The 12,733-nt window shown below is 39.0% G+C and overlaps 1 long non-coding RNA gene across 2 annotated transcripts in view; it reads left to right on the top strand.

Annotated features, from left to right (window-relative positions):
* LOC140620370 (uncharacterized) overlaps positions 1-12,529 on the top strand; it is a 48,311-nt gene extending 35,782 nt beyond the window's left edge. The window contains exon 3 of one of the 2 annotated variants that reach the window (XR_012020170.1): positions 12,407-12,529. This is a non-coding gene — a long non-coding RNA (uncharacterized lncRNA). Of the gene's footprint in view, positions 1-1,995; positions 3,161-12,406 lie in introns of those variants that run through there. The other variant, XR_012020168.1, reaches the window with a different exon arrangement.
* The last annotated feature ends 204 nt before the right edge of the window (positions 12,530-12,733 follow it).

Raw genomic sequence — 12,733 nt, 5'->3', positions numbered from 1 at the left:
TCCCTTAAGGACTGACATTTGATGAGCACCAAACAGCTCTAACCAAAGCATAGCTTTTTCCTGGACAGTTCTAGGAAAAGTTTTCTATGAGTTTCCCCTCCATTTCATGGTGAATTGTTTTGCTAATTAATTATTAATTTGCTTGACCTGACCCATTTCTAAAGTGCTGCAAGTTCAGTCCTCTGAGGATCCATGTTTTTAATAAAGCACAGCATGACTAGGAGTTCCATCTTTGCTCCACCTTTGCCCTCTGAAATCACGCAAAAATGAATTTCTTTCAGCCCGAGCCATATCAAATTGTTGATGGTGTTGGTTGTGTTAATGCCCTTCCTGAACACTATGATCCATTTTATTTTATTTTATTTTATTTTATTTTATTATTTTATTTTATTTTTTATTTTATTTTTTAAAAAGGATTTTATCCATTTATTTGAGAGAGAGCATGAGACAAGAGAGGGTCAGAGGGAGAAGCAGACTCCCCACTGAGTGGAGAGCCCAACACAGGGCTCAAGGCCAGGATTCTGGAATCATGACCTGAGCCTAAGGCAGATACTTAACTGACTGAGCCATCCAGGTGCCCTGCTATGATCCATTTTAGAAAACAGCATAATGCCGACATGTTAATGGAAGTCCATATGGTGAATGCTATTGGTATTAGGAAAGAATGAATCAAATGAAACATCAGAGCAACATTGGATGCAACTTGAGAAATTAAATGAATTCTTCGGGAACAATCAAAGAAACTGAGAACCCCTGACCAGATCCTTGGTCTTGTGTGATATTTACTACTCTCCTGAATTGTGCCAGGTACATAAACAAAAGCTGTAAGGCACATTCTCTTTAATGTCACTAAACTATTTTCTCATATTGAAGAAGAACCCTGATAGTTTAATTCCCCCTATGAGAAGCTTCTAGTGCATTGAAGTAAAATAAAGTCATTAAAATTGGGTAACAAATAAAATAAAAATATATATTAAGCTTTTACTGTACAATATATACTAACAACTGTCCTAAAAGAACAAAGAAATAATAATTATTTTAAATTATTTTCTGAGTTTACTCCTCTAAACAGAATTAAAGACATAAACACATGAAATGCTTCCTGTACGTTTGAATGTATACTGCCTATTACCAAAAGGATAAAGTAAAATTTTCCTCTTAATAAACACATTCAAAATAATTTAAAAGATATATAATGTAAAATCACACTAGAAAAGCTCCTCTTTATTTGCATAGTCTCTTCAATCTTTCCTTGTTTTTTATGAGTGGATACTTGTAACTGAAAAGAAATTTGAATTCCAAAAGAACAGGAAATGTTGCAGTATGAATAGAGGATCAGATATATTTATCTTGTTTATCACTGATAAACTTCAATATGTTCCAAACAGTGAGTAGGAATTGTAGCAAACTTTTCCTAGTTCAGAAAGAAAACAATGAGCTATAGAAACATTTCCAGGATAATCAAGCAGAAATTTGCTGAAAGGAAATGTGAAGAATTTTTTTTAACAATACAAGAAAATAGTCAATATTTTAATATTTATCAAATCTTTACAGCTTCTAAATTCTGCTCCTGTAATAGTAGGTGAATGGATGGAATATATAGAACTATAAACTTAAAGAGAATGAATCTTCCACTAACCACATGGCCATTTACACTGACAGTTTTTCAAAGTAATCAACAATCTCTTGGGCTGAATAAAAATAATTTCATTCTAGAGATATATTCTCTTCATGATTCTGACATTTTTCACCTTCTTGCCACCAAAATGATTATATCTCTTTATAAACTTATACATAGCAATGGCAATGAAGCACACATTGTAAATTAATTATTTTTTTGTTAAGAGCATCATCCTTGTGGACCCACATTAAAATTAAAATATTCCTAGGAAAAAAATAAAAAATAAAAAATAAAATATTCCTAGGAGGAGTAACATATGTTATTATCATCTTACTGAAAAATTACTTATCACATCCTTCTTCTCTGTGACCCAGGTTGCAAGAGAGGAAGTGGGAAGGAGAGAAATGAAGTAAGTGTGCAAGAAGGGGAAGCAGTAACCTCGAAGACAAACAGCCCTATGGCATAATGTTGCCAGCTCTGACAACCATCATTCGGGGTGCTTGCCATTGCTTCAATGAGTTTTAGTTGCAAGCATAGTTCCAGAGTAAATACCATTCATTGCCACCATCAGCTACTCAGAAGACAAAGGAAGGACCAAATTCTTGTCTTTGTGACAAATTTGGGCATGCATAAACTAATGCTGTGCACAGTAAAAATTTTCTTGGTGAAACAGAAGAATGCTATTGCTCTCTGACACCTGGTTTTTTCAAATCCCAAAAGGAACTTTTTGGTCTGACGTATAGACTGTGTGTACCATTTAATGGCATTTCATTCACTTCACATGCACATCATGGAAGGGGGAGTTGAGTGGGCCCAACTGTTTCTTTATTGCTGGATGTGAACAATACATATCCTGTCCCAGGAATTGATCATTAATTACTCTCTAAGTGGAAAGAATGATGTAGTGATGACGATGATGATTTTGGTTTTCTCGACGCACAATGGTCATGAATTAACCCGTGATATTGTACACTGATGACACAATAGTTATCTATGAAAACAGATGCAGGCAGTCTTTCGTACTAAATGATTTTATCTCATCGCCAGAAAGAGCTTACCCGATGGAGTTTTGCCCTGTAGGCAACTACACCTACTAGTTACTTTTCTAGAAGGTGTTCCAAGCTCTTGATGAGTATTTTGGGGGAATTTCACCAATTAAAGGAGAAAGGGCGGTTCTGAGTAGAAAATCAGTAAGAAGTATTCAAAAATCCCTATCCCATTTCAGCAGCAGTTTCAGGCCAAGTTCAAGTATACACCCTGAGTCAGAATGGTCCAGAACTTGCTGTGGGAAAATATGGGCCCCTGATGACAGCTACCAAACAGAGTTCCCACATATACACATTAAATCTGGTTCTAGCGTGCCCCTATCATTCTGCCATCAATACTTGGAAAACTTAAAAGGTAGTGATTTTTCTTCTAAAACACTGTCCTTGAAGTATATTTCTCTAAGCCTCACCCTGCCTGTCCCCCATACCACTAATATGTTTGCTGGCATAGAGGAAATTCAAAGGATGTTTGAATCCTAACCAGTATTTACACTGCTGCTGAGTGTGAGTCTTTCAAAGGCCTCAAAAATGTGCATAGTGTTGATGTACCAATTTCATTTCTAATAATTTTTCCAAAGAAAATAAACAGAGATTTGTGCAAGGGTTTATTTAGCTACAAGGGTTCTTATTGTAGAGTTGTTTTATAATATAAAAATAAGGTAAAAACCTGAATGAACAGCTATGTAAAATCTTTAAATAATCTGTGGTGGATCCATACACTGGAATATTTTGCTAACTTTTAATAGCATGAATCATATCTAACCAGATGGAAAAGTATTTCTAGTATAATATTACATGAAAAAGCTTAGAATGCAGCATTTTGAACTGTATAAAACGTAAGATGGGACAAGAAATTGGAAGGACACACACCCAAACACTGAGTGGGATTATACATGAATAATGAACTAATCAATATCTTCTAGGGTCTTCTCTTTGCTTTTCTGTATTTCCCAAATAATCTACAGAACAATATATATTAGCTTTATATTCACAAAAAAGAAATTTCCAAAACAATAAAGTGTAGATGCCAGTGATTGGAAGCTCAGAGCTTTGGGAGAGCCAAGCTGTATGTGTCACACATAAGTTGCAAATGTGTGTGTGTCAACTTTGTAATGGGTTAAGTGGAGATGTGTGCTGTTGCTACTTTTATGTTAACAAATTACAATGCCTTGATTCCCTTCAGGGAATTTTTTTTGGTAGGAAACTTTGGATGAGTGTCTAATGTTACTAGTGGGTCGAAACAAAAAAGCTGAGGAATATAATGTTGGCCAGGGAATAAAATGTTGGGAATAACACTAAACTTCCTGCAGGTGCTGTGTTTAGAATTTCTGGGAATGAGAACAGAGGTTGACAATTTCTCTGGCCCTATACATGGACTGGTTTTTCCTCTGCCCCCAGCACCCCGTTGCCTACACTTTCAGGTGCTCTAGGCCCTCTGCCCTTGGGCTCAGGAAAGTGAGTGATGTGGTGGCTGAGAAATTCAGAATACCCAGCACTAATCTGGTAGGAAGCACCAGCCCACATGGCTATGGGCCCGCGCAGGTAGGAGTTGAAGCCATTTAAGCTCAGAGTGGAAGAAATGTTCTTCAGAATGCAAGTGGCTGAAGTAGATAATATAAACAACAGGAGACTGTGGGAAGGAGCAAAAGAACAATTTTAAACTAGGTCTTGGTGACTGCAAAGCATTGAAGTCATTCAACCCCACTAAGTTGGGGAGCTCCTGGGTGGCTCAGTCGGTTAAACGTCTGCTTTCAGCTCAGGTCATGATCCCAGGGCCCTGGGATAGAGCCCTGTAGTGGGAAGTGGGGAGCCTGCTTCTCTCTCTCCTTCTGCCCCTCCTCCCCACCCATTTTTTCCTCTCTCCCTTTCTCTCTCTCTCTCTGTCTCTCTCTCTCTCTCTCAAATAAAATCAAGCAATCAATTCCAACAAGTTGAATCCCATCTATACCACTAACCTACAGAAAACCCTTCAGCATATGACCCTAGGCCCCAGCCTCCTCGTTTGTGATACAGAGACACCAAACTGATTCTTATATTCTCAGGAGTTATGCTCTATAAAGTTGCTATAGATGCAGTGAACACTGAATCACTGTGCCATTGTCCCCACGGGAAATACAGGGTTAGGTTCCTGGGAAATTCTTGTCGTGATATTTTTGTCAACTTATCAATACATAAGGCTTGTTTTATATGTGTTTTTTTAAAGACACGTTGCTAAATATTGACTCATTAACCTCAGATTCACAGTCAACAGCCTATATAATCCATGCCCCTGAACGAAGCTTATCTAGCACATCCATTTCCTCTACAAGGCACATCATGGCCCTCTTGTTCTTGGGAACACTGGACAGCATGTCAGGACTTTTCACAGAGGCCATTTTAAACAACAAAATGTCCAACATAAAACACAAAAATGCAAAAAAGGAGTGCTAAATAAACCACAAAAGGACACTTGTTTACAAGTGTTGCTTGTTACCATGTGAGAACTGAAATAGGAAAGCAGAACATCACCTTGTCTGACCTCATCTGGAACACGTGCATCAAGCAACTCAAATTCTTGTTTGCTCTGCAAGTGTGCATGTCCACTAGTAGTAACTGCAAAAGTGCCACAAGTATTGACTTGTGGTTACAAATAAATTTTAGCAAGTAGAAGAATTTCCAAATACATAAGCCCCACACACTGAAGACTGATGGTAATAATTGCACCTACTTGAGCAAGTTATTGTAGAGGTAAATGAAATATTTCATGTCACATAACATTTGGTACATGTATACCAAATATCTGCTGGGAAAAAAAAATGACCTTTTTTTTGGTAAAATATTTGAAGTTCCTGTTAGAGTATTAAGTATCTAACTATGCATATTCCCGTATACTGTAAAAAAATACTCTAGAAAGAGGACTACAAAACAAGTTAATGTTAAAAATCACCTAATAAACTGGTACGGTTTTTTGCCATGACTTTTTTCGAATGCACTTAAAAAAAAAAAAAAACACTTAAAATAATACCATCTATATGTTTTCTGTAATAGGTTGGTTGAGATATAATTAAGACCTCTGGGAGATCTGAAGTGGGGAAACAGGGGAACAAATTAATTGTTTTGCAAGAAAACCTGCCCTGACACAGATAATTAACCCTTATTCAGAAGTAAATCATGTTATTTCCTCAATAAAACATTAATAGGAGTCAGTAAAAGATGCTTCAGTGTAATTTTTTTTTAACTGTAAGAACCACCTTCTTTGGGATTTATTTCTACTTTGTCGTGATAATAAACACAAAGGATCCTCTCTATCTGGCATAGAATTTCCTTGCCAGAAAGCAAATATTTGATAATAATGTAAGGAGCTGTAAACTCAATTTCTCTAGAGGTCTTCTAGGAAGAAGTTTACCTGTCCGGCCAAATGAATCGAGAAGATTTAGAATCTAACCTTCCTGGATGTGACCAGGTGGCCATTTTCTTCAAATTCATTCCTCATGACTCTACAGCACCTGAACCTTTCTTCTCTTTACGGCTTGGAGCTCAAAACTTTGTCAAGCTTTTTCTTGCTGCTGTCATTACCTTGTAGAGTTCTAGCTATCATATCTGTAATATCTGCCTCAGTTGTCTCAACTTCCAGACCCACTCATCCTGCATTCCTGGCTCTGTTTATGGGATCACTGTCCTTGTAGTTCCCTGGACTTGGGTTCACCATTTTCTTCTTCCACTTCCTTGCCACATGCCAGGGCCATCCAGTGACTTCATCCTGAAGGGATCAGTTTGCAGTGTTTGTAACATCCACCCCCATCTCTCCATCCCCATGGCCTTTTTCCTAGTTGAGTCCCACAGTCTTATTGCCTGAGCCAAGGCAATCAGTTTGTAACCACCTTTCTGTGATCTCTTACTCCAGGCCATTCTACCCATGGCTACCAAATTCCTTTTCTTTTAGGGGCACCTGGGTGGCTCAGTGGTTGATCATCTGCCTTCAACTCAGGTCATGATCCCTGGGGTCCCTCTGCCTAGCCTCTGCCTCTCTCTCTCTCTCTCTCTCTCTCTCTCTCTCTCTCTCTCATAAATAAATAAATAAAATCTTAAAAAAAATTTTAAGAATAAATAAATTAAAAATAAATAAATAACCATTTTATTGCCACACCTGGACAGAATTCTTTAGTGACTCCCCAGCACCCACAAAATGCTAACTCTCCTTTGCTTGGCAGAGACAACCTTCAGGGACCTCTCCATGAGCCTCCCTTGCAGCCTCTGCTCCCATGATTGCCTTTCAGGAAGCCCAGACCAGGCCTAAACCTCCTCTTGCAGCAGTTGGTCCTTCCCTCCAGAGATCCTGTGTTTGGTCCTCTCCTGGTACATTCCTTCTGCTTCCAGTTCCCTTCCCTCCCTCTTGGGTACTCTGCTGCTAAAAGTTACTTCAGGTCCCCCTCAAATGCCACCCCCTCCCTGCCACCTTGCCTAATCAGGCCACCACAGTCACCTTCCTCCTGAGGTCACAGTGCAGGCTTTGAAGCACACTAGAACCTAGCTTTGCTGTAATGCAGATATTTGAGGGCAAGGTTCTTCATTGGGTGAACTGAGATTTTTCTCTACATTTTGGGAGGGTAATGGGAATGGAGACATCCAAGAAGAATGAAATTTGAGGTGGGAAAAATACCAAATGTATCCCAAGAGTGTTGTGGAGAGGAAAAACAGGGCTTTTTCTAGAGTAAACACCTTCAAACCATCCCTAAACAAAAAGGATTCACGGCTTGAGGTCCCTCAGCCAATGGACCAGCCCACATCTCTCGGTTGAGCAAAAAGTTTGTGGTCCTCACAGCATGTAAGGAGACAGAGAGATAGTTCTCAAAGTACTATGTCCTTGGGGTGAGTGCAGGATGATTTTTTTCAGTGTGCCCGGGGACAGGGGCAGGGAGCTTGACAAATAAGGAACTTCTACATATTTTGTTACTTAGACACTTCTGTTCCAGTGGACGTGCCTAGCATTTCAGCAGGCTAGTGCATAGGTTGTATGTTCAAAAGAATGATGGAGAACTCCACCCAGAGAAAGCGATCTTAGTGTTATCAGGAGCTAATGGTAACTTTAGGGTGACTCAAGGGGCTTCTGCTGAGGTCCTCAGCCCCAGTCCTGCTCAAACTGGCTTATGCAAGGGGACATTCCGTGGAACACCTGCCATGTCTCCTTGGGGGGATGTGTTTGTTCTGTGGTCACATTCTTTCCCTGCTTTTGTCCCTTACCCCTCCTCCCCTTCGCTGATAGTTTTCAGCCCTCTGATCTGAGTAACTCCCCATTAATTAGGTCTTAGCTAGCAAAAGAAAACCTTTTTTTTTTCCTTCCAGTAATCATTTTCTGTAAGGGAACAGAGGAACAATGCCCCTTTTAAAAGGCATTTCTCTAATCCATAGGAGGGAGATCCAGCCTTATCTAATATTTTAGATAAAACGGAAGACTCCCTTGGCTCTGAAAACAACAGTGACAAAGCTACAGGATTTCTGATGAAAGGGTTGGTGGTTTGATACTTGGTGTGGTAAACCGAACATCTCCATCCCTAGAGGGAACCAATGACTTGGTATAAAGCAAGGCCCTGAAAAGCCTCAGGGCAAGGTAGCCCTGTGCATACCTTAGAACTGAAACTCTAGCTGCTGCCTGGCAGGCAAACATTCTACAGAAAAGGACAAGATGGGGCAAGAATCAAAATAGAAAGCAACCTGTCTGAGAGGTTTCTGGGGTCGGAATGTTTGTGTCCCACTAAATTGGTATGTTAAAATCCTAACCCCCAAAGGTGATGGTAGTAGTAGGTGGAATGGTTCAGAGGGTTTTTGACGGGTAGAGACCTCAGAATGGGATTAGTGCCATATAAAGGAGGCTTCAGAGAGCCCTCGTAGCCCTTCTCATCATGTGAGGACACATGGTGCCAGGTGTGGACCAGAAGAGAGCTGTCACCCGACCCTGCTGGCGCTCTAGGACTTTCTGCCTCCACAACTGTGAGAAATAGCTGTTTGTTGTTGATAAGCTTCCCGGTCTGTGCTATTTTGTTATAGCAGCCCACAGATCAAGACAGAGGTGTTTTTCCATTTTTAGCTTGGGAAGGAATCACGTTCGGAAATAGAACAAGTTATATAAGAGAAACTTTTTACATGTACTGATTACTAGGTTGCGGAAATTAATTCTTCACATTGTCTTAATGTATCTCTCAGATAGAGATCTAGAAATAAAGAGCATAGTAGCAGGGGTCATTATTTTGGGGGTAGTGGAATCACTGTTTTGGCCTGACTGTTGTTTTTCACTCTTTCGGGACAGTTCCTGTTAGCCTCTAGAACCCTGGTTCTCAACTTTGGCTGTACCCCATAATCACCTCAGAAGCTTTTCTTTAAATGTTTAAGCCCCACCCCCAGGGATTCTGGTTTCTCCGCGGTAGGACCTAGGGGGCAGTGTCCTTTAAATGTCCTCTAATGAGGGATGCCTGGGTGTTTGAGCATCTGCCTTTGGCCCAGGTTATGATCCTAGAGTCCTGGGATCGGGTCCCGCGTCGGGTCCCTGCAGGGAGCCTGCTTCTCCCTCTGCCTATGTCTCTGCCTCTCTCTGCATCTCTCATGAATAAACCAAATAAATAAATAAATAGCCTCTAATGAGCAGATGGGTTGAAGACACTTCTCCAAGAGTCCTTTCCTTCCCATCCAACCTCTTCACTGTATCATATGGAAGATCGTTCAGATTTTAGAGAAGGAGACAAGGGGGTTTAAATGAACAAATCTGCTCTCTACTCTCCTCTGGCAGGTGCAGTGGCTTCTTGTTCTACTAAAATGCAAGTTCCCAGACTTCCATGTGTACAGTGGGGCAAGTTAGACTGCGAACAGGATGCTTTGTTCCCAGGCTGGTCATAGTAAGCAGCCTCGGGGAATCCTGCCCTCCAGGGGGTTCGAACCAGCTCCTGCTCTTCTGCATGGGTCTTTGGAGCTAAAGCCCAACGAAAGAGAATGTAATTCTTTCCAACCTGATGCATCTATTATTCCTGGGAGTTAGGTCTCTCTTGATACTCTCAGGGGAAAATGAGAGAGCTTGGATCAAGAATTCAGAAATTGTGTTTCTTAATTGAATATAGGTCTCCTGTTCTCCAAAAGTTTGCCTTATGCCACTTTGCTTTTATGAAAGACCTACACTGGCACCTGTTTTCACTAACCCAAGGAAATTTGAAGAGGATTTTCACCTTTACAAAGCAGTATTTACTTCTTTGCTTCACGTTGTTTCGGTTTATGAAAGGTTTCATAGGAGCTTCACTTACAGATAGCAAGGGAGACCTGTACCATCTAGTACCAACCCAATGGAACCTTGACTTTTCACACATATGTTTTGCTTATGTAATAAAAAAATAATTTTAAGGTAAAAGAAAATTGCTGCTCATTTGGGGAGTGATTAGTACTGCTTATTTCAATTACCAGCAAATAATCCAGGGGAAATCGGCCATCCCCTGACTATTGATGGTGTTATATTCATTTCATTGGGCAGTTTTTCTATTAGATAGATTTAATGGAGATAGTACCTGAAGGAAGATGATGGAGGGAATGAAAAGAAGTTTCACTGATATTGGTAGAATTCATGCTAATGAGCCGATGAGTGTGAAGGATGGAATAAAACAGGTAGGAAACTGTGCTTTCATCAAGAGAATATTAAAATATGGGGGAGGGGACCCTCCATTAGAATAATTATTACAAAGAAGAAAACTCCAGACCCTTTGCTGACAAGTAACTGTATGGGACGTGGGGCCTGTTACTTAAACAATAAGCCAAAAATTGCCTAGTTCTCTTTCAATACCAAGGGCCCAATCTACTCTACCAAAATCTAAAAGGTTATGTGAGGTTTCTGTTTGCCTCAAATTTTGAGTCACCAAAAATTGCTTAAAATAAGTGAGCCATCAGCCTGAATTTGGGAATTTTCCTATATTCCAAATATCCAATGAGTATGTTTGACCTGTGTATGTGACACTTACGTGACTTCTTTCTACCATTTATATTCTTCAGGTTGATCCATTTTCCTCCATATAATTTGTAGAAATCCTTTAGATATTTTTATGTTCAGTAAGAATAACTAAAATAATATTACCACTTATTAGAAATTTGTATACTTCCGGCGCTATCTAAAGTACTTTCAGATACTATTTCATCTGCTCTTATAGGAGCTTTGTGAAGTAGATGCTATTTTCTCCATTTTGAAGATGAAAGCCAAGTTAGTTCAGTGACATACCCCGATCTGTGTATCTCTAGTAAACAACTATGGATCTTATTAATTGCCAAAGTCTCTGGATTACATTAATAATACAATTTTCTCTAACATAATGGAATCGTAATCTACAGAAAAACTAGAAAGTAACCCAAGATTTCCCAATAAATCAAAAATTCATAGAATAGTAGCAAAATCATTTGTTTTTGGAAAGAAAATTGAGAACTCAGGAGAAAAAAAAATAACTTACCATGATGTTGCATACAAAATTACATATGTTAGAAATAGGCAACTTTTAATCTTCCCAGTGACCTTATGGGATAAATATTAATATCCCCATTTTAGAGTCTCTGGAGAGGTTGAATAAACTTGTCCAAAGTCACAGAGCTATTAACTGTGGGAGTTTGTATTCAAATCTACAACTGTGGAACTCTCATATTTGAGTCATTAACTTCTATAATGGCTCCCAAAAAGTTAATGACAGAGCAAGTATTAGAATTAGGGGAAAGATCATGTTACTACCAAATCAAGGTCTTGTTTATGGAAAAGATGAAACATTTAGGGAAATGGTATTTCTCTTCTCTATACCTGGTCATAGGAGTAGCCCTGCAGATGTGGCGGGATCATGATCTGAGGTTCACCAGCCGCAACCGCCCTATAGGATATCCCTGAGATCAGATGAAATGAGATGGGGAAGATGGAGAAGAAGAAACTCATTGCTCAATAGATTTCATTATTCACTTCCTAAAACTAATACCCAGGGTCTAACCCAATGAACTCATAAAAAAAAAAAAAAAAAAAAAAGAGGCAAAAGCTTCATGCCTTCAAATAAGTCAGCCTCTCTATCTCCACTGCATCCAAAGAGGAGTCAGAGAGGCTTAAAGGGGTGTTGTTGTAATTTGATATCATTATTTTTATTTGGTGGTTATTCTTATTTTTAAAACTCTATGCAACGCAGAAAGTAATGATTAACTAGAGCCAAAATACAGGGCACTGTATTCTTCATCAGTTTCTATTTTGAAAATTTAGCTTCCATCCCAAATTAGGCTTTGGTACAGTTCTGTGAAGAATAATATGAATGCAACCTGAGAAGCATGTATCAGAGGAATCAGATTTTGTTGTCAACCCCTGAATGTCTGAATTCTGACAGAGACCAATTTGGATGTGATTCAAAGAAAGTTCATGGTGTTGAGAGAATATAGTTCTGTAATAATGGAGGGCAGCCCTAAAAACCTGCTTCTCAAAGAGCTTATCTCCCTTTGGAGGCAGGGTTAAATGAGGAATTGATGAAATTCTGTGACTTTAGGACACTGAAAAAAATAAAATTCAGACTTGGCAGTTCTTCCTATTTCCATCTAAACTAAATTGGCTGCTCTTCTGGGTGCAATAATTTTGTTTTAATTTTAGAATTTAAAAAAAAGAAAACCTTAATTGTATATAATAAAAACAAAGACTTTAGATAGATGTCTGTTTTCTGTGCTCAGTTGGTGATTTTTATATATATATTTCTTTTCAACCTCCTGCTCTGAATTTTTTTAGGCATTCCATCCAACTTCACTATATTGGAAATTCTCTAAAACGGAAAAGTAGAAAAATAGCAAAAGTTGCCCCTGATTCAAAATCCTCTTTGAAAAGCTGACAGTAAGAATACTGAATCATTTGGTAAGTAGAAATGAAATACCATGATCTCCATTACCTGCAAGATATGATGTATCCTCTGAAAATGAAAGTGTAGCTAACTTGACCAACTTGAAACTGTTACAGTCTATATCAATTCTCCATTACCCCAACTCAAGGCTGAATCAGTGTCTTTACTTCAAAACTAAGTACAAAAAAGAGAGAAAGGACCTAGCCATTTGAGTGTCT

This window comes from Canis lupus, chromosome 28 (genome assembly GCF_048164855.1).
Source record: "Canis lupus baileyi chromosome 28, mCanLup2.hap1, whole genome shotgun sequence".
Taxonomy (NCBI): Eukaryota; Metazoa; Chordata; class Mammalia; order Carnivora; family Canidae; genus Canis; species Canis lupus.
Note: the sequence above shows the minus strand (reverse complement) of the source record. Positions and strands in the feature narration are given on the sequence as shown.